Below are 22143 nucleotides of genomic sequence, written 5' to 3'. Positions count from 1 at the left end.
CATTTCCACAAAAAATGACAGAGGCTCTTCTATTTGTAAGGACTTTACTGGAATTTGGGGGAGGGGGCAGGTGTACGTAAAACAAGAGCACCCTGCCCACCATTCTCAGTTTCCTTACCTAATTTTATCATTGCTCATAGAAAGTTTCACCGTACTACTATACTATGTATTGACTTAGTGGTTTATCACCGCCTTTTTCCTTACTACAATATAAGTCCCATGAGGGCAACCTTACGACCTATTTACTTTTGCAGTACCAGACCAAAATTACCAAAATACTGCTTGGCATACAATACACATCTATTCTAAATGAATGAATGAATGACAGAAGGTTCTTGCCTTCTAGAAATCGAATATAACCCACTTGGCGGCAGTGGAGCAAACACAAAGCAGCTAAATAGGGCAACATCTAACCATATGCGTGACAGTGAAAGCAATATGGAATTAAGACATAATCACAAAAATGATGGCTTCCACTCTGGCAAGGTGCCAATATTTACACTCTGCTCTCGTCAGATTTTGACAGCATACCTGCCAGGTAGATGAGGAAACTGAAGCTTGGAGAAGACAGGTGGCTTACTGACAGCTACAGCGCTGGAGGTGAGTGGGGTATGGGCGGGTTCTGTCCTCCCCTTTCTTAAATAGACTCCCTGAAGCACAAGCAAGGCCAGGGAGGGTGTACCTACATTTCAGTGGCCTAAAGCTGAGCCCAGATAGAGACAACGGTTTTTCCTTAAAAGGCTAACTTAAGTACAACCATAAATGCTGAATAGTGGTGTGAGTCAAGATAATAATAGTTACAATTTACTAAGCAATTACTATGTGCCAGCTAGGCTAATGCGTATTTCTAGTTTACTCCTTTCCACAGTCCTGTGAGATGAGTATTGTGATCCGTGTTTAGCAGATGAAGCTTTAAAAACTTGCTGTGTAAAGAACAGATATGGGAGAGGATGGACCAGAAAATGATCTCGTAATCCCTTTCTTAGTGCTAAAAAATCTCCGGGTCTAAATGACACCTTCCTTGACTTAGAGGAAAGGAAGCTGCCCGCAAGCCTTCCTTGAAACTTACTATGTGCTAGCCACTAAATGAACCATTCCCTGACCTTCCTTATTTCATCTCTGCAGCCCTATGACCCAGGCACTGTTGGTGTCATTCTTGTTTTACAGATGGGAAAGCTGGGTTTATGGAGGTTTAAAGGTGCCCAGGGCCACAGAGCAAGTGATGGAGTTAAGACCAAGTACAGAGCCCATGCCTAATCCCTTGCAACTGCAAGATGCAAAGCACTTTAATTTCCCCCTTTTCCCTTTCACTGCAAAATGCTGGAGTTGCTGTTGAGAGGGTCTGGAATCAACAGCACGTTGCCCTGGCCCATCTCATCCACAAGTTCACATCTCATTTCTTAAAAGATTATTTTGTTCCCCCTGTGGCCAGAGCCTGGCTGGGCACCAAGTTTCAAATGTGAACAAGACCACCGGTGCCTGCCCTCAGGCAGCCTGCCATCCAGCCCACAGCTGCTTGCTGGTAAAACAAGTCCCAATTCCATCAGAGGCAGCACTTGCCCACAGAACTACTTTCTCTGGGTTTCCAGGTGCTGGCAGGCTGCCCCCATCTGCTGGTTTGCCTACGTGAAATTTAATTCTTTGAACTCTATGTCCAGCTAGAGGAGGAGAGCCCTCAAAAGTTACAGATGTTTCCTCCCAAGGACGAGAAACCGCTTAGACTGAGACCTCTGTGTCTATTCCTGAGCTGTGACTCATCTGTCTTTCAGGTCATGGACAGAATAATGCTTCCTTCTTATCTTATTCCTGAAAGAACAAAACTAGAGAGGGAACACTTGGCCCTGGAGACAAGTAACACTAGCAAGTCACTATAAAATAAAATATTCAGAACAAACGCATATGCATTTCTGCAAGGCCCTGAGCAAATATTTCTAAACTGTTTCATCAAGCCCTTGTTAATTCACCACACAGCAACAGCCTAAAAATAAGGAGAAAGAATCAAGAGAAGCATGAGAACAGGATGGATGATCAGGGGAGAGAGGAAAGAGCAGAGATAGAGAGAGAAAGGTAGAGACAGGCAGAGATGCAGAGGAGGTAAGACAAGAGGCTTGAAGCCAGGTGGACCCACACGAGTGTGGATTCAGAGTGGAAAGGACTCAAGAATCACCCAGTCCAGTCACCTACAGAGAGCCTGAGTGCCCCAACAATTGACGGAGTGACTACTAGATGCCAGGCACTCCACTAAATGTTTTCACGTCTAAAAATGATCTCACTCTCTAACACCATACACATAAATAAACGCGAAATAGATTAAAGACCTAAATGTAAGGCCAGACAGTATAAAACTCTTAGAGGAAAACATAGTCAGAACACTCTATGACATAAATCTCAGCAAGATCCTTTTTGACCCACCTCCTAGAGAAATGAAAATATAAACAAATGGGACCTAATGAAACGTAAAAGCTTTTGCACAGCAAAGGAAACCATAAACAAGATGAAAAGACAACCCTCAGAATAGGAGAAAATATTCGCAAATGAATCAATGGACAAAGGATTACTCTCCAAAATATATAAACAGCTCATGCAGCTCAATATCAAAAAAATAAACAAGCCAATCAAAAAATGGGCAGAAGATCTAAATAGACATTCTTCCAAAGAAGACATACAGATAGCCAACAAACACACAGAAGGATGTTCAACATCACTAATCATTAGAGAAATGTAAATCAAAACTACAATGAAGTATCCCCTCACACCAGTCAGAATGGCCATCATCAAAAATTCTACCAACAATAAATGCTGGAGAGGGTGTGGAGAAAAGGGAACACTCTTGCACTGTTGGTGGGAATGTAAATTGATACAGCCACTATGGAGAACAGTATGGAGGTACCTTAAGAAACTAAAAATAGAACTACCATACGACCCAGCAATCCCACTACTGGGCATGTACCCTGAGAAAACCATAATTCAAAAAGAGTCATGTACCACAATGTTCATTGCAGCTCTATTTACAATAGCCAGGACATGGAAGCAACCTAAGTGTCCATCGACAGATGAATGGATAAAGAAGATGTGGCACATACATACAATGGAATATTACTCAGCCATAGAAAGAAACGAAACTGAGTTATTTGCAGTGAGGTGGATGGACCTAGAGTCTGTCATACAGAGTGAAGTAAGTCAGAAAGAGAAAAACAAATACTGTATGCTAATACATATATATGGAATCTAAAACAAGAAAAAGAAAAAGAAATGGTTCCAAAGAACCTAGGGTCAGGACAGGAATAAAGACGCAGACGTACAGAATAGACTTGAGGACATGGGGAGCGGGGAGGGCAAGCTGTGACGAAGTGAGAGAGTAGCACGGACATGTATACACTACCAAATGTCAAATAGATAGCTAGTGGGAAGCAGCCGCATAGCACAGGGAGATCAGCTCGGGGCTTTGTGACCACCTAGAGGGGTGGGATAGGGAGGGTGGGAGGGAGACGCAAGAGGGAGGAGATATGGGGATGTATATTTATGTACAGCTGATTCACTTTGTTATACAGCAGAAACTAACACATCATTGTAAAGCAATTATACTCCAATAGAAATGTTTTTAAAAAAACTGATCTCAAGGAATCCAGATAACCGTGTCTGTTGTATATTACTCTCCCCATTTAATAGTTGGGAACACCGAGGCTTAGATGAGTTCAGTGTCAGATGAAAGAGCTCACAGTGATTAAGCGGCAGAGCCTGGAAACGAATCCTGGTCTGTGTCTGAAGCCCATGCCTGTCATTGCTGGGCCCTGCCTCTAGGGTTCTATAGACACGTCTATGGCCAAACGGCCTGTTCAATCTGACTTTGGTAAGGGTAAATAAGAGAGAGACAGAGACTGATTTTAGAAGATGGGAACCTTGCCACAGGCTCTGCTTCCCCCAGCTCACACACACTCCGCCCCGGCCACATGGTCCCCAACCCCTCCTCTACTGCTTTAGGGCCTGGGTGCTGCACAAGCCACTAGAGAACTAGATGCCACATCCTTTCCCTCCTGCGAGGTCTTTAATGCACCCTGTACTGATAATGCTCTAGTACCAGTTTCAAAGGAGAAATACTGCCAGGGTCCAGATCCACTGTCACAGAGCAATTAGAAAGGGTGAATTTGTACCTGAGCATCAGTAAGCAGGTACCTAGCATACTGGCTTACCTTCCTGCTAAGGCCAGGGAACTTCCTGAGTCTAGAGGCCTAAGTGCGGTTGGGAGTGGAGGGCTAGAAAAAGCACCTAGGTGTGTGCTGGGTGACGTAGATGCCACACGGGTTTTGTTGAGGACTATGCTGGAATTAAGCCCATGGTACCTGCTTGGACACATCTGCTGATCAGGCCAGTACGAGCATCAGCCAGTTCTCTGTAAAAGAGCAGATGGCAACAAAGCTGCTCTAGAAAACAGGTGGGGAAGAGAGGACCGAATAAAGAAAAACTTGATCAGTTTTGATGGCGGGAGCCCTCGGAATAATCAAGTCACATCAGGTAGGGGAGGAAGGGCCCTGGAGCACACAGATTTTTTACTTTGTCTTCCTCAATATTGCCGACGACATGTTCTACCTCCAAAGTGTCATGTGACTTTGATAAAGAGAAAGGGGTAAGTGAACGTGCCACAGACACAAAATCCACTTCCCTTCCCTTCCCTTCTACCTTGTTACAGGAATCTCAGTACTCTTGAGGATATTTGAATCCTGATTGAAAAGCTGATCACGACTGCCCGTTCCTCCACTTTCCCGGCCACCCTTGTGCCCAAAGATGGCCATGTGACTGCAGTCAGATAACAAGACATACCAGGGGAAAACGAGCAAGGATGTTTCTGTTTCTGATAAAGGAACAGATGTGGCTGGCTCCAGCCCCATCACCCTCCTTTCTGCTTTGACCACAGACAGGATGCTTGCAGCTGCAGGAGTTTCTGTGACTGAAAGCCAGCATGCTAAGGGGGTCGAGCAGAAAGACAGAAGTAGCCTGGGTCTTTAGTGACCCTAAAGTGGAGAATTGCCCCTGCCCTGGGCTGTTGACCCCCAGATGAAAAGTAAACTCTTGTCTTACCCACTGTTGGTGACGTACTCTGCTCATTCCAGCTGAATGAACTTCTAATGGGTCTGAAGCAACAGTTCACCCGTCTAGCACGTGATAGTTTAAAAGGTATTTTCTCAACTATATATGGTTTGATTCTCATGTCAACCCCATTAAGTAGCCGAAACAGATGCTGTGAGCCCATGTGAAGGATAAGAACATGGTTTAGCAAGTGAAGCGACTTGGTCAGAGCACCGAGATGGTTAGTGGCAGAGCAGGGGTCTGGGTGCGCTGAGCTCATATCACCTCAGATGGTGTTGGTAGGAAGACCCACCCTACCAATGGTTGCAAACTGAGTTCCATTTTGGGGGGCATTATCCTTGGATTACAATCCTGCAAGTCAGCACAAGCTCACAAAATATAAGTAAGCAAAGGTAATCTAGTATTTTGGGCCCTGGCTTCAGCGGAAGGATGGGAAGAGGCCAGCTAGTTCCAGCGGCACCCAATAACCCACTGGGTAAGGGTAAAGAAGAGTTTTCTCCTTCCTACGGCTCCATCAGCCCAGGAGATGTGCTGTGCTGAGGGGTCACTGAAGAGGAATTAACTATCTGGTCTAAATGGTGAGGGATTTGTCCACGAAAGTGGCTACACCTCAGCTTCTCCTTCAAATTGTTACCAAACGCCACTGGTGTAATTGTCCAACTGCCAATTTATTCCATGTAAACATCATCCCTGAGTTAAGAAAATAAAAAGACACTGTCTGATTTAGGACAAATTCTCTATTATTACCTCCAGCAAACACTCTATATGAATTCTAGCAAATGATCTAAATATTTTAAAATATATAAAGAGGAAAGGGAGGGAAAGAAAGAGAGAAAAAACGAGGGGAGGAGAAAAGGTGAGAAGAAGGGAAAGGAGAGGAAGAAGGGGAAGGCGAGAAAAGGGGGAAAGGAAGAAAAGGGTGGAGGGGGAAAGAGGAGAGGGAGACAGGGAGGGAACAAGGGAAGGAGGGAAGAAAGAAAGAGAGGGAGGAAAAGAAAGTTAGTCTTTGAACTCGATGTATCCTCTCTTGGGCAGGGGTTCAAATTCCAGGTCTCCCAGACCCAGTTTCCTCCTGGTAAACGCAGGTAATGGTACTGCCTTATAAAGCTGGTGGAGAGGTCCCGCCTGTCTGACATTACTCACTGCAAGTTCAGTGGCACCATCTGGAGGCCCAGCCAAACCCTGGCAGGCTTCCAGGACCTGGAACGGTCACCAATTGGTTTGGGTCAACAGGGCTGTACACTGTTCTACTTCATTCCCTGTAATGGGAATGGTCATGACCTCTGGGGTTGCGTGGAGGACAAGCTGCAGGACCCTATGGGGGAGGCCCCTGCCGACTCCCACTCTGCAGTCACGAAACTCCCCAGCACTCTGGACAGAGGATGAAGATACGGGGTGAAAGCCAGCGCTGTTGGCTTCCTAGGCCCCTTCTCTCCCACCACTACCACCCAGGGCCCTCCCTCCTTCACTTGAGCTGTGAGTTGTGACTTCATTAAGGAAATCAGATGGAGTCCCCCAGCCCACACATGGACCATCACTCATGCCTTACAGAGGCCATCCTCATCCTCCAAGTCCCGACATCTTCAAAAGCCATTTATTTGGGCTCATGGGAGTACTCTTCCACCTAGTTTTAAACTTTTTTTAAAAAATAAAATTATTATTTATTTATTTTTGGCCGCATTGGGTCTTCGTTGCTGTGCGCGGGCTTTCTCTAGCTGGGGCAAGCGGGGGCTATTCTGTGTTGCGGTGCATGGGCTTCTCCTCTTGTTGCGGAGCACGGGCTCTAGGCGCATGGGTTCAGTAGTTGTGGCACATGGGCTCAGTAGTTGTGGCACATGGGCTCAGTAGTTGTGGCTCACGGGCTTAGTTGCTCTGTGGCATGTGGGACCCTCCCGGACCAGGGCTCGAACTCATGTCCCCTGCATTTGCAGGTGGACTCTTAACCAATGCACCACCAGGGAAGTCCCTAAACTTCATTTTTAAATTTCCCTCACTTTTCACTTGTCCGGGTCAGTATTTCTGTCTCTCCAGCTCCCCAAGAGCAAACATGTCTTTGTAAGTCCTGATATGCAAGTAGGTTCCTAATGACTGTTTCTAGAACAACTGTTTTACATATAATGAAAATGGACAGGTTTCACCTTTAGATTTGGGACAGAGGCAAATGGTTTCACGTATTCAGTTCCACTAGTTCTACATATGGGATTTTAAGTCTCCACACAGAATGCTACAGAACTTTTCCTTGAAATCTATCGATGCCATCGTGGATACAGTCAGGCTCCTGGGATTTGAGGGAATGCGCGGGAGAAAGAGGAAGACGTTACGGAGAATCCACTTCTTGGGAGGCGGTCCAGTGTAGGGGCTGCGGTATTCAATACTTCAATTCAAATCCTGACTCAGCCACTTACTACATTCGTGCAGGATCTTAATCTCTGCCTCAGTTGCTCACTCGAAAATGGGGTTAATAACAGTACTGACTTGATAGAACTGCTGGGAGGATCACGCCTGGAACACAGGAAGTGCTCAAATATTTGCCATTTTCATCATCGCCTCCTCAAGGAGCTCAAGCTAGTTAAATAGAATCAGGGAAGGGAGATGCAAAGGCCAGCCAGCTATAAAAATTCCAATTGACAAGGGATAATTCCAGTGTTCCCTGGAGCTCTGCCGTCCCTGAGGCTGGACCAGGATTCTTGGGGGGGGAGGGAGGGAGGGAGTCCCGAGTTATCTTGAGTACAGATGGACTCATTCAGTACTGAGGGCTGCACAGCCAGATTTTATGAGCATATGCTACTTATATGATTTTTATTTAAGTATGAAATTGTACATAGATGCTAAATGATTTGAGAAGCACACATATAACTACATTAAAAAAACTTCTCAATTGGTTTATCAGTTTCTCAATGGTCATAATACCTCTTCTTGTAATAAAATGATGAATTCTGCTTCCAGAAACACTGTACATTGTAAACGATGCTCCCAATCTGTATTTTTGCTATGAAACCCTTCCACTTGCTCTGTCCTTGCAGGGCCTGTTTCAAAGCCTCAATGACATGGCTTTGTGCTGATGTAGAAGGTTGTACAGGGTAAAGTCCACAGCTTCATTTCCTACCAAAAATTATTCCTCGAGGATTCCAGCTGGCCTGGGAAGCCACCTGGGTGCCAACTCACAGAGACACCTTGTACACTTGGTGCCCGTGGCACTGTAAACAGCACCAGCAAGAGCTCAAACTTCCTGCAACCAGACCAACACACTCGATCAACTTATTTGACTACCATACTCAGATTTATAATCTGAGTTGCTTCTAACCTCGTTTTAAAACAATACTTCTACCTGGCATTTTTCACCAAGAAACAGCCAGAAATCTACATTTCTACTTCCTTCTACTGCCATGAGTTTGCTTTCTTTGTTGAGTTTCTAAACGAGGGATGATATACGGACCACAGGGACCCCATGTAAAGGCATCCCCTTTTCGTTGTGTCTGAGCCCCTCTCTGGCAAGGCTGATGGGGAATGAACTTCATTCTCCCAGGACGAAGGCAGGTAGCCTCAGAAACCTGTATTCCTCAACCAAACACAGACATCCAAGTTTTCCTCCCCCCATGAAGCTTTCCTTGAGGGGGGACGGTGGTGACGTCCTGGTCAATCTCTCCACGTCTCTCAAGTCTCCTGGGACTGCACATCTTCAGCTGGGCTGAGATGCTGCAGGCAGGTGTGTGGGACCACTGTGCCGCTCAGCCTCTGCTCTCAGGATCTCTGCGTTTAACAGGGTAGCTACATCCTCCGGGCCCAAGCAGCTTCAGCCTGGCGCGGCTGAGTACAGATGTGTGCCGTCTAGTTGTGACTGCGCTTTTGGAAGAACTCGAGTGATGCCTAGAAGTCTCATCTGAAACCATATTCCTAGAAGCTGTCCTTAAATAATGTTCTATTTGAGGGAAACATTATATCAATACGATATCTCAGTTGTTCTTACAAATCTGTGCCTCACATTCAGAATGGCACGCCTTTCAGACTGTTATAAATTCACAGGCATTATGTCTCTCTCTCCTTTCGAGAATGATCTTAACCCCTTCTTCGCTTGAAAGGAACAGCCTCCCGGCACTTTTTGTAACTCCCCTCTGCACGGTCCTCTGGCCGCGCCCCATGCTGCTCAGCAAGCACATGGGTGCCTGAGGCCTGCTGGTCGCCCTGCTTCTCCGTGGAGCATGGCTTCCACACGCTTGGCATCGCTCAGTGGCTTCTGGCCAGTCAGCCGACACTCTCTTCTCGGCTCTCAGCAACTTCTTCACCCATCCCTAAGCACCATTGTTCCCATACCCGTTGCCGAACTATTAGGGTTGGAGTAATAGTAAAAAGCCTCGAGGCAAATTACAACCACAACAGCTGTGTTTACTAAGAGCTACAAAGGAATTCATCCCAGAGTTATGAGAGCAGGCAGGCAGTGACTCGGAACCTTCCAGAAGCACCTCACCCTCAGGATGATCGCTGGCTGCCTCAGCCTCCTGCTACCCCAGCCGGTCCTGGTTTTTGGAGGGGACCCTCTATTGGGCATGAGGGGCCTCTTTTCACCCACAAGACTTTGATATGTTTTCTTCTCCCAGCTGCGGTAATTTACACTCAGCTGTTTATGCTCTGTGGGAGCTGCCAGTCACCGACAAGAGTAGGCAACTGGATGGTGGTTCTCCAGAGGGGCACCAAGAAAACTACTCTCCACCCCTAGGGCCCTCAAACAGCTCCCTAACCACCTGTGACAAGGCCTGAAATTCCACCATTCATCGTTCACACTTTTGGACCATCGGTGACCTCTCAAAGTATACACATTGCAGTAAAAAGAATGGAATGGCATCAAGAGAACCATCATCCATACATACCTTAAGGTGGACTGGTTTTTTTCTAAACGTTTCTGAGGCTTTATCACCTGTGAAGCTGATGCCTGTAAAACTGAGGTGATGTGGAAGTGCTTTGTAACTTCTCAAACTCCTACAAATTCTTATTTGAATTACTGGATTAGAAGGCAAGCAGTCTTGAGACTTCAAACTGGAACTGGTACCAGGTGATGGCACCCTTGCACAGATTAACTTAGGCAACTTGCTATTACCATGGAAATAAGAGGGTGGGTCCTTGGGGGAGGGGGCTGGGGCTAGGAGCACAGGATACTGCCTGGTAAAACAAGGACACACACATCTACAGCATGAGGCGGTTCTTGGCTACATGGCAGCGGTCCACCATATGTGGAAAGGAAGCGATTAAGGTTTTACTGATCTAGGAAAACTGTGACTACCTAGTACAGTGTTTCCCAAACTCGCCTATCTAAAAGAATCACCTGGAGTAACAAAGCATTCCCAGGTCCTTTCCCTAGAGGTTCTGATTCTGAGGAGGGCCCCTTACATCAGGATGTTTAACAAATTCCCAGGTGGAACTTATGATCAGGCAGCTTTGTTTAACACTGACCTAGATTCTAAGCACTGACTTAAGCTTTCCTGCGTTTCCTTGGAACAGAGGCTGGAAATCATTTTAGCAAAAACACCCCCATAAATCACTGCTACCCTAGAGGACCAGGCCAAGTCCCTGCATGGCCCTATAACAGAGCTGCTGCTTCAGCTGTAGCCCGGAGAGGCTCTAGCAGTTGGGTTGAAAGGAGAGGTTTTCACTCCCAGGTGGGAAGGAGCCTGAAGACTTTATTACATTATACATGAGCAGTAAGCTGACTGGCTCCAAGCCCCAGATACAGAGTCGATGGCCATGCTTTCTTCCCAGATGCCCTGTCAACCCAAAGGTTGAAACTGTTTCAACTACAAGACCACTTGGCAGATGTAGCTCTGGCAGTATGTTATCAGGGCTGGGCTCTGACCAGAAGAAAAGCTCAAAGCCTCACATCCAGATTTCAAGGACCTGGGCTTCCTGCTGGAACCACAGGCTGCAAAGGGCCTTCGTCCTCCTCTCAAACTCCCCTTATGCCTCACAACTTGGCAGACTTCCACACAGGCCATTCAAAGGATGACGTGGCCCGGATGAAACATGGAATTCATTCTTCCATTCAACGTTTTTTCTGTCACTTCACCCTCTTCATTGGAAACCTACTCCCTGAAAGCAGGAGACAGAAAGGGTGGCTTCTTCCTAGCCTCCCTAGGGCAAGGTCACAATCTCAAATACCTCTGGGGGCCAAGCAGGCCATGGAGGTTAGAGATGGCCCCAGAAGGGCTATCGCCCCTGGAACATCCCCGAACCCATTCATGGAGGCAGCCACTACTTAGCTCAGCCACTCTTTGGCACATGAGGAGTTAAAGAGTCCAGCCAGCCACACCACCTACATTTTCAAGAGAAACTGGGGATTCTGGCTTTTCAGATGAACCTTCCCAAATGGGAAATTTCCCAATTTAGGAAATGTTGTGCTGGGCATTCCCTGGTAGTCCAATGGTTAGGGCTCCATGCTTCCACTGCAGGGGGCACAGGTTCAATCCCTGGTCAGGGAACTAAAATCCCGCATGGTGCGTGGTATGGTCAGAAAAAAAAAAATGTTGTGATGGCTAAACAAAAATGTTCATGGGGTAACCTACATGGCAAAAGAATCTGAAAAAGAATATATTCTTTTCCAGAAACATGTGTGTGTGTGTGTGTGTGTGTGTGTGTGTGTGTGTATAAAACTGAATCACTTTTTTGTACACCTGAAACTACAATATTGTAAATCAACTATACTTCAGTAAAAAAAAAATTAGGGGCTTCCCTGGTGGTGCAGTGGTTGAGGGTCCGCCTGCCGATGTGGGGGACGCGGGTTTGTGCCCCGGTCCGGGAGGATCCCACATGCCGCGGAGCGGCTGGGCCCGTGAGCCGTGGCCGCTGAGCCTGTGCGTCCGGAGCCTGTGCTCCGCAACGGGAGAGGCCACAACAGTGAGAGGCCCGCGTACCGCAAAAAAACAAAAATAATAATGATAATTAAAGAAAATGTCCATGGGGGCTTTTCCTTCTTGGAGTGCGTTCTCCTGTCTCCCACCCTCCTGCCCTTTTCCACCCGCCTTCAACGAACACATCCTCTCTCAGTACACTTCAGGCAGCCCGAAATCCCCTGGTACCAGTGACACCTCTCCAAATCCTTGCCAACGTTCCTGCAGCCAACAGCAGCAGGGTGTTTAATGGCTTCCCAGGAGGCCTGCCTCATCTCTGGACAGCACTGACGGTTGTTATGCTTCGCCTGATCTTCCTTGAAAGCTCGGCAAGTTCATGAGCAGCGACCAGCCCGTTTACTGTCCTTTTGGGTCATCCAGGACCAATCTGATTCCTCATCTGTTTGCCGCCCCTTTGGAGTTCTCAGCCACCCACATGCAGCCTCAATCAGCCTTGTTGTTTCCAGGACAGACACGCCAGTGTCTTCAAGCAGTCTTCCTAAAGCATGCTCCGGAGTCACCCCACATGGCACTCCTTCCAATCAAAAGACTCTAATTTGGCTAGCTGATGATAATAACAGCAAAAACTAACAGATACTAATGAATACCAGGCACTGTTTTAAGAGCTTTGTATTTATTAACTCATGCGATCTTCCTAAGAACGCTAAAGAGGGCTGCTATTATTACCACCCGTTTCACAGATGAGAGAAGAGAGCCACAGGGAACCTAAGGCACCTGCCTGCAATCACACAAGTGGTCAGGGCAGAAGCAGGACGGAACCCTATCAGAGTGACCGCCGCACCCTGAAGCCCACTAGGTGCTCTCCAACGGATGGGAACACCAGTCCTTCATTCTTTACCGCTGAAGGGCTGTGACCCACTCTCGGCAGCTCCCCCCACTGTTGACTCACAGAAGCTTTTACCGTCAAGGACCTCCTGAAACCTCTTCTACACACACGAATGCTGTGTCCCAGCAACCCCGTCCTTTTCCCCAGGCAGTCGGCTTTATGGATTCTGTGCCTGGCCCAATTATCCTGCTGCCCTATTTCTGACGGCCCAGAAGCTTGTCCTGGAGGTGATCTCCCTGTGCCTTTGCCCTTGAAAGAATGAGAGGAGGCCAAGAAGGAGCTCATATTACAGAATCATGGAACTCTGGGGAACAAAACCAAAGAACATCCAGGCCTCTACCTCATTTTGCAGATGAGGAAAGTGAGACCCAGAGGGCAAATGAATTCCAAGCACAAGCAGCCAGCGAGCGAGCAAGCGGTGCCACTGAAATCAGAATCTGGGCATCCGCTTTCCCACCCAGGGTTCCTCCAACTGCCCCAGACTGTCTCTAATCTGCGTCTCTGGGCTTAAACGGAAGGATGACAAGGAGGATGTGCTCTCTCTGACAAACAAAAATCCTTGGTGGGTTTTAGATGACAGAGGAGAGCTGGTTGAAACAGGGGGCAGACCGCTAGGATGATGAGATGGGGAAAAGGCCACCCAAGGCTCTCTGAGCTTCGAGTTCACAAGTTCGCTCCTCACACACCGACGGGCTCACTTCAGATGCCACACAGGGTTAGGTACGGTCAGCACGTGGCTCACGCTGTTTTCGAAAAGTCCTTACGTCTCTCGGACTGCAGCCCTTAAAATCTTAAAAGCCATTGATTCACGCCTGATGTTCTCTTTGCATTTGGTTTCTCTTCCTTCTCCTCCCCCCACCCCACCCCCAAGCTTGTACTTGAACGTGGGAAAAGGCTCTGCAGAGTGACTGTCCTTTATTGTGGGCCAGGCGCTAAGCCAGGCAGGACGGCACGCACAGGCGACTGAGGCTCGGTCAGCAGCCGTCCTGGAGGGGCACATCTGCACGGGGACATGCAAGTCCTGCCTCTAGACAAGTGTGGTCTCGCAGGGATGGTGAAGAGGTCTTTTCTGACTGACTCCCCGAGCCCAAGGGGAATAAACTGGGGGAGATACAGGGATGCTTCTGAATGCTCTTCTGGTTGCAACCAAAACCCCAAGCTGTGATCACAATACATTTTCCAGAAAAATCTCACCAAGACTGAGCCCAATTTTGTTATTTCAAAACGTATAGGCCAATTTGACTGAAGGTAGGTTTAAATGTATCTGGTTTATCTCTACCTCATCTGGGAAGAAAAGTCTGGCCAAGTACCTTAAAGAACAGGATGACAAGGTTTAACCTCTTACAAAAATGTGTTTTCAAGGATTTCAGTACGTCCTTTAATGAAAAAGGTCTTTGGCGATTCATTAAAACAATATACTAAAAGCAGTTAAACCCAATTACGAAATAAAACAGCATTTCTCCAAACAACTTCCGTTTCCAATTTTGCTTTAATTTAAATTAGGCCCAATTCAACGAAATCACTGAGCTAGATAATGACACCGTTTTCAGTATGGGATTCTATCTCAGACTCAGAGGTCACCTAGTCTAGAGACTTTCAATATTTATTTTTGGTTGTTTAAAGCAGTTGAACCCTTTCTCCCAGTGAAATTTGACTGGAAATCCAAATCTATGCCACAGATAAACCAGAGCTGCTGTGCTAAGTGGGGACCATATCGTGCAGCCGCCCCTCTATTTCCCACAGGAGCTGGTCCCCAGGGCCCCAGCGAACACAGGTGAATAATTACTGATCTCATCCAGGGCTTAGCAAACTTTTTCTGTAGATGGACTCAGAGTAAATATTGTAGACTTTGTGGGAACACATAAGGTACCTGTCATATATTCCTTTGTTTTTATTTACTTATTGTATTTTTTATAACTTGCAAAATGTAAAAACCATATTTAGCTTGCAGGCCATAGGCCCACAGGCCACTGTTTGCCAACTTTGATTTAATTTTTAACAGCCTTACTGAGGTATAACTGGCATATAATAAACTGCACATTTTTTAAACTTGCATCCAAGGCCACATGTGCTTTCTAAAGGCAATATAATGGCTTCTGGCAACATCATAACAATGAACGTTTGCTCTCCCAGATGCTTGGTTTCTGAGGCACCTTGCACAGAATAACATATTCAAAAGCCTGCTTCCTCCCCCCACATGGTCATCTGTTCAGATTTTTGCCCTCCAAGGAAAACACTGCACATATTTAAAGTGTACAATTTTATAAGTGTTCACATATGGATATAATGTGAACCCATCACCACCATCAAGATGGCAGATATACCCACCTCTCTCCCTCAACCCTCTCTAGGCAACCACCCATCTGCTTTCCGACACCATGGATTAGTCTGTATTTTCTAGAGTTTTATATACACAGACCCATACAGTAGAGACTCCTTTTTATGTCTGGTTTTTCCATTCAGTGTAATTACTTTGAGGTCCGCCATGCTGTTGGGTGTATCAATAATTCACTCCTTTTCACCAATACCTTCTTCATTCATACAAGGGAGGAAAATGAGGACAGAAGTGCTGCTCCAAATCCCAAAGACGACGGTAGAGCTGGCCCAGAACCAGGTTCCAGCCTCTTCCCAGGTCCTCTCACTACTAATTTCACCAGGGGTTTTGAAAACCTCTTGACACAGGTAGAGTTCCACTCCTTTTCCTTCAAATCCCTCCTTCCAGTGTCCCACAGACAAGAGCACAGGGCAATGGCCAAAGCAAAGCACATTCCAAGTCGTACCCTAAACTCCACATATAAATCAGTGTTAAAAGAAATCAAAAGGAGATTCATCCACCCACTAGTTACTGCATGCCAACCATATGCCAGGTACCATGCTGCGTACAACAAAAGCATAATGATTCCTGTCCTCAAATCACTTAATTTCTTAGCAATTAAGAAGAGACTGACAGAAAAAGATAAATATGATCCCAAAATGATTAAAATTACATAAAAGGAAGGAAGAGGCTGTTGTGATACAGATGGGGAGAGGTGACATTTGGTTGAGGACATACACGTGGGACAAGGGGGCCCTAGGAGGCGAGGGTTGCACGGTGCCAGGGCAGGGAACAGCCTACAGAGGCTGAGCCCCCGGCATGAGGGAGTGGCACCTGAGGCCTTGCGTAGCCAGAGCCTGGGGAGCAGGGGGAGCAGCGGGTGCAGAGCACATGTGGCTTACTTGCAGAGAGGCTGCTTAGCCACCGACTGACCGACCGGATTTCACCTGAAACGCAACCTACTCTAAGTTTACAAGGAAGCCATTGGAGGGGTTTGAGAAAAGGAGAAACACAATCCAATTTACATTTTTAAAAAGATCACACGGGCTGCTGCTGTGTGGAAAATGGATTAAAAGGGGCAGGAAGAGGGGCTCCCCTGGTGGTGCAGTGGTTGGGAGTCCGCCTGCCGATGCAGGGGACGCGGGTTCGTGTCCCAGTCCAGGAAGATCCCACATGCTGCGGAGCCTGCGCGTCCGGAGCCTGTGCTCTGCAACGGGAGAGGCCACAGCAGTGAGAGTCCGGCATACCGCAAAAAAAAAAAAAGGGGAGGGGGCAGGAAGGGGCTTCCCACGTGGTGCAGTGGTTAAGAATGGATTCGAGCACTGGTCCAGGAAGATCCCACATGCCACAGAGCAACTAAGCCCGCATGCCACAACTGCTGAGCCTGCACTCTAGAGCCCACGAGCCACAATTACTGAGCCTGCGCGCCTAGAGCCTGTGCTCCGCAACAAGAGAAGCCACCGCAGTGAGAAGCCTGTGCACCGCAACAAAGAGTAGCCCCCGCTTGCTGCAACTGAAGAAAGCCCGCGCACAGCAATGATGACCCAGGGCAGCCAAAAATAAATAAATAAACAAACAAATAAATAAATAAACTTAAACGCAGGGGGCGGGGGCCAGGAAGTTACGATGAGAGAAGGAAAAGGTTGTATTACATTGCTGTTTGCAGTTGTATGGATTTATATTCTATAAGACGCATTATAGGCTTAGAAACTTGTTCTCTTTCATTTGTGCATTTGCACTTTCGTTTTGAACGGTTGTTAGTTATATCGAGATGCTTAAAACATTATTAAAGACTAAATGCAATATCATCTCTTTTCTAATGCACTGCCTAGTATGCCAGGAAATGTCTCAGAAACAAAATTTCAACTTACAGTTGATTTATCAGAAACTTGAATATAGAGTAAACACTGAATGTGAGAAGAAACCATAGTAGTGTAACATTTTTACTGAAAAAAAAAGAGGTAGTTCTGTGGGATATCTGTTTGGAAATTTCATTGTTTAATAATTGAAATGTGATAATAAAACTATATTACAAGTAAAAATAAATCATCCTTTTCCCTGTTCTGGGGCCTGTGGGTATGGGACTACGTGTCATTTTAGGGGAAGCTTTAAAACCACAATCTTTCATAAAGAACAGACTTGTATAAATCAACTATACTTCGATAAAATTAAAAAAATAAAAAGACTTGTGGTTGCCAAGGGGGAAGAAGGGTGGGGGAGGGAAGGACTAGGAGTTTGGGATTAGCGGATACAAACTACTATATATCGAATGGATAAACAACAAGGTCCTACTGTATAGCACAGGGAACTATATTCAATATCCTGTGATGAACCATAATGGAAAAGAATATGAAAAAGAATGTATGCATATGTATAACTGAATCATTTTGCTTACAGAAGAAACTAACACAACATTGTAAATCAACAATACTTAATTTTTAAAAAGTAAATTAAAAAAAAATAAACACACAGTCTTTGTCATCTAGGTAAAAAGGAGTTTTCTAAATTCAGGTGAGACTAGCTGACTTTGGTTGCTGCCAGGGCAGGCTAGGACTGGGGCAAGCCAGAACCCTGGGGCCTGGAGCCAGGAACACTTGGAAGTGCTCAAATCAGGCGTATTTCCTGGGCAGCACTGGCTGCAAGGCTGTTGCTGAGTTCCTCATCTGTGTGGTGAGCACCCGGGAGCAACGTTTTACCTGTTATACCAGTATTTGCCCACGGTTCCTGCTGTGCACCTACGTCACACATGCAGACCTTGCTTCCTGGCTTCTGAATCCTGCTCTAAGCATGGACTCACCGATGGGGGTGGGCGTGAGGGGCGCAGAACAGCTCCTCCAGCAAGTGGCAGCAGGGAGGCAAGTTTCCAAGAGGGGCGGTGGCCAGAACCTCGATCCTGGTTCTGGATTTGTCATGTCATGGGCTGCAGAAGCTCGGCCAAGTCCCTCCATCTCCTTGAGACGGTTTCTCCTCTAGAAAGCAGCATGGTGAAGGAGGTAACAGCTGCCCTTGCTTCCTTGGAAGGAATCATCACGCACCTCCCTAAATGATGGCTGTGAAAGGCCCAGAGAAGTGTAAACACCGCACTAATAAGGCCCTCTTTTATTATCAACGCGTTAGCTGTCAAATAAGCGGTAGCCTTTGCCTACTGCCTGCTACTAAGAGGTGCCAGGCCCAGGGCTGGGGCCTCTGTCTTTATAGTAACAGAGATTTTAGTAAAATCGCACTTCATTTACCATGGATTGCTTATCCATCGGCCTGAATTATACAGAGGATAACCAAGAACCCCCAAAACAAGCTGAAAAGACCCCTGATGAGATCCAACAGGGACTGTTGGCCATATGTGTCCTCCCAGAGAGATTTGGTTTACATGGGACATGGTGTAATTCAGGGGTCAGCAAACTTTTCCTATAGAGGGCCAGATAATAAACATTTTAAGCTTTGCTGGTCATACAGTGTCTATCACAACTACACAACTCTACCACTTTAGTGCAAAAGCACCCATAGGCAATGGACAGGTGTGGCTATGTCCCAATAAAACTTTATTTACAAAGACAAATTTCACTCAGGGACCAGAGTTTCAAAATTGGAATCTGGATATCTGGGCGCAGGCTTGTATTTGCCAGTTCCCCACAGGCTCTACCCTGCACACCCCCAATCTCACAGCCCCATCAATTCTATGTTTCCAATCTGACCCCAATAATGATATTAATAATAGCAGCAAACATTTATTTAGACTTACTCTTTGCCAGGCCATTTTCTAAGCACTTTACACATACTATTGCATTTAATCACTACAGAAACCCTATTGCCATCACCCCCAGGAAAAATGAGGCCGAGTAAAGTTAAGCCACTTGCCCAAGATCAGGCAGGGGTGGCCGAGGCAGGATTTGAACCCACATCTGTGTTCTTGACCACTACACCCTACTGCCCAGTAGGCACCAACTGTACAAACCAGGACGGCAGATGACCAGCAAGACACCGGGCCTCCCGCCCCTCAGAACCCACTACTCACCACAGGTTTGCTCCACTCGAAGGGGCCACGCACCAGAGACTAGCAGAGTAGCAATGTTTGCAAATGTACAGAAATGTGCTTAGTGGGAAGTGAGACCCGGCGGGTGACTGGAATCAGGCACTATCAGGGGTAAAAAGTAACTTAAGAGCTGGCAGCCTGACAGGAGGAGCAGGAAGGCCAAAGTGAAGAGGAAAAAGGTTTTTTTGTTTTTTTTTTTTTGCGTTACGCGGGCTTCTCACTGTTGTGGCCTTTCCCGTTGCAGAGCACAGGCTCCGGACACGCAGGCTCCGCGGCATGTGGGATCTTCGCGGACCGGGGCCCAAACCCGTGTCCCCTGCATCGGCAGGCGGGCCCTCAACCACTGCGCCACCAGGGAAGCCCCAAAAAGGGATTTATTATTCACTGATTGGCCAGCTACTCAGGGCCAAGCACTCTCCACAACCCCAAACATCCCAAGGCCTTGTGCTTTTTTTTTTTTTCTTCTTCAAGTTTCAAACGTGTTATTTGCTATTTTAATGACTATAAATAAGTGTTTCCACTATGGAAAAGAAAGTTAGCACAGTACATTCTCACGACTGGGTAATGGATTTTCTGAAGTCGTCTTCATTAGGGCAAAAACTTAGAAAAAAACAACCTGAATGTTGGAAGTCAGTTCTTTATATAAAGTCCCTTATAAAAACAAAACAAAAAGAAGGGTGCAGGGCAAAATTTAAAAAAAGAAAAAGGGAAAAGACAGGGAGAAAGAACACAATGGGAGCCGACTCACTGCTCCTCCTCAGCCACCTCCTTGGTCTCCTTCTCGGGCTCCTTGCCCTCCTTCACCGAAGGAGCGTCTAGCTTCTCGGCACTATCATTTTTGCCAGATCCTTTCTTTTCTCTCTCTTCAATCTCTTTCCTGCATTCATCAAACTTCGTTTTGAATTTGTGTGCATTCTCGGCGTTAAGGAAGCGGATGGCCAGCAGCTCCTGCTTCGGGCACTCGTCGGCGAAGTCTGCGTGGGTATTCCAGACCCAGGCACGGTCGCTGCCTACGTTCGGCTTCAGCTCCATCATCGGCGTGATGTAGTGGTTGGCGCAGATCTTGAGGGTCTTGTCCTTGCGCATGAGGAGGCGGATGGTCCCCTTCTCCTTGTGCTTCAGCAGCTTGACGTCCCCGGTGCCCCGCACCTTCCACTCTGGGAGGTCGTTCTCTGAAGCGAACCGGAACAGCTTGGCCCGCATTTTAAAAAGCTCCTCTTCATCTTCTTCCAGTGTTTTAATTTCTTGTTCAGGAAGAGAAACTATTGGTTCAAACTGGAGGTCATGGTTGGACTTGTCGGCATTCTCGGTGGAGATGTCGTGGTCCTCGTGAGTGTCCTTGGCGGCCGCCATGGGCGCGGCGGCGGCCGTGGCGGCTCGGCTGGCTCGGTCTTCGCGGGCTCCGCGGCCTCTCAGCGGCTGGTCGCAGCTCCTTCCTCCGCGTCTGGCGCCAGCATCTCCCGCCCGCCCTCTTTTCTCTCCGCCCCGCGACCCGAACTCCGACCCCTGACCCCGGTGCGGCGATTCAAAACAGCCTTGTGCTTTGATCAGCATCACCTATGCATCAGCTGGGTGCTTTCAAGAAATGCGGGATCTCAGCCCTGCCCCAGAAGGTCTAAATCAGAGTTAGCAGCTTCTAACAAGATCCCAGGTGATTCCTATGCACGATGAAGGCCGAGAAGCCCCGCTCTACATGGTACTTGTTACTGCTCCTAATTCCCAGGTCAGGCATCTAAGGCTCAAAGTGGTTAATTACCTCTCACACTGGTGAATTGCAGGCTAACATCGGAACTCCAGTTTGTTGGTTCAGCAGCTATGCTTATTCCCTGGAGGGGCTCAAAGCAAGGCCTCCAGAACAGTTACTTTCGCCACAGGTGTGTATCAAGAAGTAATAAGAAGAACATCATGGTGGGATCGTAAATATGTGTAAAATGCTGACCCACCATCAACAGAAGCGTCAGTTGTGCTCAGGATAATTTTTTTTTAAGAAACATGGAAATAAAGAATACAGTTAAGCAAGATTTCAATTACTTCTAATTTCTACAATTTTCAAAATCCCTTATTTTTACAAAATTGCCTAAGTTTTCACTCCCTGATGACTTAAGGTAACAGGATGTTGAAGGAGACTTTGAATCTGGCCACACTGGAGAGAATTCTCTCCTTCTAGGCACATGTGTTAGCTGATGCCAATGACGGGACTGCAGCAGGGTAGACAGGGAGAACCTAGAACTGTGGACTATCAGGCTAAGAAAGAGATTTGTTCTTGGAATCAGGCTGTATTCCATCCCATTTGATGCTAAGGGTCTTGGGTAATGATGCTTCCTAAGCAGGCATCTTTGGGTTCTGGAATCAGACAGCAAGGTCCCCTCTTTCCCAGCCACCTCTCTACTATGGATTATAACATGAGGACAAGACCACAGGGTACCTCAGGCATGAACTGGGGGCCAGCGGGGGGAGTTGAAGAGTCAGCCCACTCCTCCTTAGCCTGTATATTTAACAGACATTTGCAATGATAGGCATTTGCAAGGCAGGGAAGACATATTTTTAGAAGATACCCTTCATATGACTATAAGGGACAGAAACAACTCAGGATATTAGAAGGGAACAGAGTGTGATAGACATGTATGATCTGGAAAAAGAAAGCTTCCAGAAACTCCAGCAACTACTCTTTCTCTCTCTCCAGGCTGCGCGGGGTGGTTTCTGTCTGCCTTCCTACCTGGTCCCTGCAAAGCACCCCACATTTCTCACAGTGGTGCCTCTCCTACCTATAGTTCTGCTGCATCATCCTCCCAAAAACACCCTCTCCCTTTCCAAATCAGTCCTGCTTCCTCATCACTGGACTCCTGGAAGGCTTTGGGGTCTCATCACACCTCTGGACACACCCTTTTGACTTCTGCACCCACGGCTCACTGCCCTTCTACTTTCCAATGTCAAGTGAAGAATTTCATTGATCTAGCTTGGCTTTCTGAGCCAGAATCACAGAAGCCACCAA

General features: G+C 47.0%; 1 protein-coding gene and 1 pseudogene across 3 annotated transcripts in view; both read right to left on the bottom strand.

Annotated features, from left to right (window-relative positions):
* MGAT5 (alpha-1,6-mannosylglycoprotein 6-beta-N-acetylglucosaminyltransferase) overlaps positions 1-22143 on the bottom strand; it is a 389028-nt gene that overhangs the window by 76947 nt on the left and 289938 nt on the right. The gene's annotated exons all lie outside the window — the stretch shown is intronic.
* LOC131751499 (ran-specific GTPase-activating protein pseudogene) lies at positions 19812-20624 on the bottom strand (annotated as a pseudogene).

This window comes from Kogia breviceps, chromosome 2 (genome assembly GCF_026419965.1).
Source record: "Kogia breviceps isolate mKogBre1 chromosome 2, mKogBre1 haplotype 1, whole genome shotgun sequence".
In the NCBI taxonomy this organism is placed as follows: domain Eukaryota; kingdom Metazoa; phylum Chordata; class Mammalia; order Artiodactyla; family Physeteridae; genus Kogia; species Kogia breviceps.
This window is presented reverse-complemented; position numbering and strand designations above follow the sequence as displayed.